This window comes from Cyprinus carpio, chromosome A7 (genome assembly GCF_018340385.1).
Source record: "Cyprinus carpio isolate SPL01 chromosome A7, ASM1834038v1, whole genome shotgun sequence".
NCBI classification, from domain to species: Eukaryota; Metazoa; Chordata; class Actinopteri; order Cypriniformes; family Cyprinidae; genus Cyprinus; species Cyprinus carpio.
The window spans coordinates 20,655,006-20,661,601 of NC_056578.1; positions in this window are offsets into that span (position 1 = coordinate 20,655,006).

A 6,596-nucleotide genomic window follows, 5' to 3' on the forward strand; every position below is an offset into this window, starting at 1 on the left:
TTAATCCACTATTTTACTTCTGAAGTAATTAGGGAAGACTGATCATTCAGTAAGTTTGTACACTCCTAAGATGAGCAAGAGTTCTGTGTGTCTTCTTTAGCTGGAGACTCAAAATTTCATTTGGACTGGATTACATGGACCGAATGTCTTAAAGTGATTTATGTCCAGGGATTCTCAGACAGATGATTGCAATCTTTAAAAATTCATAATAAAGACTAGAACCCAGGGCTTTACTCTGTCAAATTCAGATGCCCTGATGCACAGTGACGGTGCATCGTTTTCCATTGTTTATTATGTCTAATTGTAAGTTAAACTATTTGTTAAGCTACCTACTGTGGTAACTGTGGTCTGTGGTAAACACAATACGACAACTAGACAAATGTTTGAGCATCTTTTCTCCAAATAATTTACCGAATGCTCCATTGCTCCTAGAATGTTATTTATAGTCCAATGTTATGAGAGTCCAATTAGTCGTAGATTTTGGTTTAGTCCACAAAGTCTGTACTCAGTGCCATGTCTCCTTTTTAAGCCTCAGTGGGAGTCTATTTGATGACAAGTGTGCTTCTGTGCTGTCTTGTTTTATTAGGGCAGAAAAACAACTTTGATTGAGTGTGCTTCTCAGTTAACCATGTAACAAAAACACCCAACTCAGTGTTCACAACTTCATTTAGGCCTGTGTGTGTATGAACATACATGGGTGTCTCACTTTTGAACATCAAGATATGACAATTCTCTTTGTCTCTCTTTCTGCGTGTCTTTCTCTATTATTTCTAAATTTGATCCTATTTTTTTCTACCAGTTTACAACTGCCAATTACTTACACACCAGGGAGTCCTTGAGACAGGAAAATTCCCACAGCAATACAGTGTTTCTGATGTTATCAGTCAGAGCTTACATCTTTGTTGTAAAAAGTCTTCTGTCTCTGCTTTTAACTTGCGTAATCTCTGCCTCTGCTCTGCTCTCCTACACTCTCCAGGAACCAATGATCACATCCTATACGGAGAGATCAGCTTTCTTTCAGCAGATATTTAAACTTTGCCAGAACCCGTTTTCAAATATGCAAATGTGTTTCAATAATGTCTACTGTATGGGTTATTATTATTATCGTCAGTCATCGGCTGATATGGAGTAATATCCCACAGGCTGGGAAATGGACTCCACAAAATCCATAAATATTAACTGAAATAAAATAAAAATAAATTAATAATAAAAAATTAAAAAATAAATAAATATTTAAGCTTATTTTATTTCAGCTAGTTGTAAGAAAGAGAGCATTTCTCATTTTGTTTAGTTAAATAGCTAAAACTAAATTAACAACTAAAACAAAATAACAACATGTTAAGAAAAATTATAAAAAATGACAAAAACACAACATAGTTAAAAGAAAAGAGAAAATTTATAATATAATATCATATCACTGATTCTCAATACATGGAGCATAAATGTGTTAATGTTGAGGTAATTATATGTAATTATAAATTGCCTATCAATAAGTATTTATTTATTTAGATTTTTTATAACATTATCAGACATTAAAAAGAATGCAGAATGTAGAGTTCTACTTGTGTACAGTTTATTTACTACTAAGTGTCTCAAACACACTGTGAGTATCTGCTGCTTGTTTTGTGAGCAATATGCATCAGGCGATGAGCAGGCTGCACGTGGTCCGCAGGAGGAGGTTTGAGGTTTGAGAACTTTGTCTGAAGTCACAAAAGTTTTGGTGTTTGAGGGAGTAAACAGGAAACACAGCTGAACATCACCACCAATCTTTGCCCAAGAGAGCGGAACAGAATCATGGCAGAAAGGAATGGTGGGTAATTAAAAGCACCCTCAGTGGCCGCAGTCGCTATTACTGTAAATTCCACAGCATGCGTTGAGCCAGTTAGAGAGTTTTCTTCTGGCTGACTGAAACCTATCAGTCCTGCATTAGCTTCTCACTTTCAACGATCAGATAACCTATAATGCTAAGCTCTCAAGCTTATCTGAATCATTGAAATTAACCATACAACATTAATTAAAGCCTGAGCAACACAGAGACTCATTTCTGAGCTTGCATTTTATGTATTCTAAATATGCACAACATTTAAAATGTTTAGGTTATTAAAATGTTTTTCATTTTATTAATAGCAATTTTAATACTACTACTACTACTAATAATAAATTCTGTTAATAATAAAATATATTTTTATTAATAATTAAATTGAACATTTAATTATTATAATAATGTGATAGAATTATTATTAATATTATTATTATGAATAATCATCATTTGTATTAAAAAAATCAAACTCTGGTACTTAAAAAGTTAGTTTTCTTTAGTTGTATGTTTGTTTGTTTGTTTGTTTGTATGTATATACAGTTTTCCAGGAGACAAAATATATAACATTCAGATTGTAAATTACTTCATACATATTTAGGATTTTTTTTTTTTTTTTTTAAATGCAGGATTCGGGGAAAAAGTAATAGTGCATCCATTGTTTTGAATTTCTCCAGACAACAACAAGGCTTATCTGGGGGCTGCAGTCCTGCTACACATGCAACATGTTTGGCCCACTGCACTGGAAACTAAATGGAATATTACCATCTATCGGAAAACAAAATTTAATATCCCTCATGTTCGCCAGCATCAGTTAACTGCAATCAGCATTGCAAAGGTAACTGGCTGATCCACCCTAGCTGGACTATGGAGTCCATACTTTTACTCTCTGGCACAGCCTAACAAAAATAACCACTGGGAGTATTTACTCTGCTGAAGAAGACCATTGATTCCTGGCTTCCTCTGTTACACCCCAAATAGTCCCTGTTAAGGGAGGAAATGCCCTATAGTGACCCTGTTTTCTAACATTTAGAGATGTAGCCCTCTTACAAAAAGCCATAGCACTGGCAGATGTTATTCCAAAGGGAAAACAGTAATGGAAGTCAACTGCGTAATACTGCTGTTTAGAAATCTAATACTATGTTCAGCAGAACCTGTGACCTACTATTTGATGATAGAAAGGAAGCAAAAAAAATGACCTCTTATCAGTATGGTGCACCTGGATTATCATACAACATATTTTGTTAATTTAATTTTCTTGTAGTGTCAGATGCTCACACTCGGTCATTCACTTATTTACATATTCTGAGGAAATGCTCACATGGATTCTAAGTTGATCGTTTGTTAGTGGTGCTTAAATCGAAAATTCATTTACAGTCTTTGTGGAAAATTGTGATCTGTTAATTAAAAATAATGAGAGGAATTACTGGGAAATGATTTACCACTAGAAGCGTTTCTTGTTGTCAGCAGAGTTATTCATTTTTGCTTTTGCTAAATGTTGAATTAATCTTCTTTGGACAACAACACACTCTCTGTCTCATTTGCCGGATTTAGGTCTTCTCTGGCTGTCGACAGAAAGTATAGATTTTATCAATGCGGTCACATGGATTAATCTTCAGCGATTGGATTACGAGGAGAGAACAAGGCCCTCAATATGAAGAGAACCAAAAAACTCTTTAATTGCATTACAGCTGCAGAGAGTCTGCAATTAGCCTGCTGTCTGCGGAGAGCCGGCTTGACTTTTATTGACTAGGCAAATTTGATGAAGGTTTGTGGTTTTGACCTTTTTGGTGCATTGAGCAAGAACACAGAGCAGACCACAGCAGATAAGATGAATAAGAGTGGGGGAAGAGGAGAGAATGAAAGACATAAGCAGAAGGAAAGAGAAAGTGTTATCAGTGCTGAAAATCTTCCTGTATCAGAAGTGCTGGGAGAACGGAGTATGGGAATTCAGAACAGGTCATCTCTCTCTCATCAGGGAAGGACACACAGACCGGAATAAATTAGTTTAGGAGGATGACCAAACCACGAATAAAATAAAAGATATCCTGCAGCTGTATTCATGTTTATCCTTAGTTAGTTTTATCCTGGGAAACACTACACTAGACATCCTAAAGATTTGTAATTGATCTTGTCTCTGCTAACAAAGTTGCTTTGGTTGCTTTATTATAATTCATAGAAATTCATTAAACAAACTGTTACTGTACCATTCACATCTCATTCAACCCTCAGCATACTCTGGAATGACCTAAAATAATCACGAGGGAATAATTTCGTCTATCAGAAATACTGACAATTAATGCAATTCAAATAATTCTTTACATTAAAAATGCAAAAGGTCTGACAAATAATCATAATTATATTTAGCAAAAAAATCAATAAACTTGTCTTAAATCTATTTGAGTCAAATTTAGTCAGCATATTGCAGCAGTTTTCACCCAACAAGATCACCCTTAAATAATGTTAATCTTTTTTTCAGAACTGTTTATAGCTTGATTGGAGTTTTTACTCTCAATACACTCTGATATTGGTTGGTTCTTTGAGGTTTGTTCATAATATATATATATATATATATTTTTTAAATAATGTTTTTCCTGTCCCTTCAAGTCTGCATCCATATCTGTGTTGCAGAAGCTTGTAATTTTCTCTCCTTCATTCCTTATTTTCTTTCCCAAGATAAGAAACTGAAGCAGAATAAAGCGTCTAATCTCCTTTCAGGCACTTAATACCTGCTGTCTCCTGCTCATGTCTGTCTGTCTTTCAGACTAATTGGTGTCGTTCCCTTATTTTTATTTTATTATATATATATATATATATATATATAATATATATATATATATATATATATATATATATATATATATATTATATATATGCAATACCCCATAAAGCCTTACAAAATTGTCAGTTTTTTTATTTTTATTTAATTAATTAATTTGTAAATGGAACACTTGTGAGTCATATAGTATGATATATCGAGCTCATACTTAAGGTGGGGAAAAACTCCTCAGTTTTATTAAGCGGCCCAAACATATGCAATTTGGTGCAGTTGCTGATAATTATATGGCCAAAAAATAAGACAAAATTATGATAGCTTACAATGCAAATCAATGAGATCTTTTAATAATATAGCAGACATAAAGATGATAGTTTTATGATTTATAATTTATAATGACTGTAATTTTAGAATTTATAATGATATAAAGTTCCTTCAGTCCAGTAGGTGTTGATATTACTAATAATATAAAAGTCATTCTTAATTTTACTTTGGAAAAAAATAATAAATATTTCAGAGCAAAAAGACTGAAGGGGATTGTTTTTAGAATTACACTAAAAGGTCATTTACTTGCTAAAAAAGTATCAAAACTATCAATCAGACAACATTAGGCATATAGTAAATTGTGCCTAATAGGTTTTGATCACATTGATAATTTGGAAGCCTTAGATATTTGTGTATCAAATATGATACAGTAGGCTTTATAGGTCTGATTAAGCAGATAATGAGCATATATATGCTAAAGAGGGAGTAATAGATTGTCAGTTAAAAAAAAAAGAAATAATAAGATTGGTTCATAAAAATGCTTGGTCTAGTGTCTGTACTGCAAAGACTCATTCAAAACAATTTAATAGACTCTGTTAAGTGGAAATTATGAGTCCCACTATGGATCAGTCAACCCATCTAACCCCAACTTTCATTGAATGTACTGAAAGAGAAAAGAGGAGAATCTTCCAGCTTATGAATTAGTGTTGTGTGGCAGAAAGGGGACACACGGTCGGCATCTGTGTAGCTAAGGCTCGTTGTACTGTACATCCGGCAAAAAAGGGTAAACAGAATGCACACAAAAAGCAGAATGCTATTGAGAGAGAAAGAAAACAGCACTGTCAGCCTGTGCTCAGCAGAATATAACACTTTGTAGTCTATTTATCAATATGACCAAGGGTCACAAAATGATGAGCACTGTCACGTTTGTGTGGTAAAAACAAAATCTCAACAAAAAATGCTCTAATAAGAACAGACAAAACACTGATTTTTATCTGTGTGTGTATTGGAAAGGACTTTATTGTTATAGTGTGCATACTGTATTTGAACTTTTTCATATATATTGGTCACTCACAATCAAAAGGACAACTTTGTTGTACACATTATTCTGTAAGCATCACTCAGAAATGCCAGAGCTGCTCCATTTACATTCATGTGGTTATGTCACCCCTGGTTACACAAAATAATGCTTTTCTGAATATTTATATATTTATCGACATTACACAGCATGATATAACAGTAGACACTTTGCTTAAAATATAATACATTCACGTTTTATAAAGAAATTGATACATAGAATATTAGATATATAACAAAAGAATATATTTGTGTCTCTTTATATTTCATAACCCACATATGTTGTTTGCTTCCTACCAGTGAACAAGTATTTTTTTTTTTTTTTTGCATTTCAAATGATTCTTCACAAATAAAACACAAACCAACATAACAGGAGTTGATTTTGACACTTTAAAATGTTAAAACATTTCCTTCAAGCAAAAAAGCCACAGTGAACCACAAAATGTATGCGTCATCTTGAAACACGGACAACTGCATAGACCACTGATATTGACTGGTTTGAAAACCTAAGAATCCTAATCTGTTATCTATACTCGCACACAGACACACACATCCCATACAAGGCATGAAATTCTCAAAGGGACCACATGATAATGGGATTGTACCACAAGAGCTCAATTAAATGAATTGTCAGTGTACAGTGTAAATAGATTTTCAATGTTT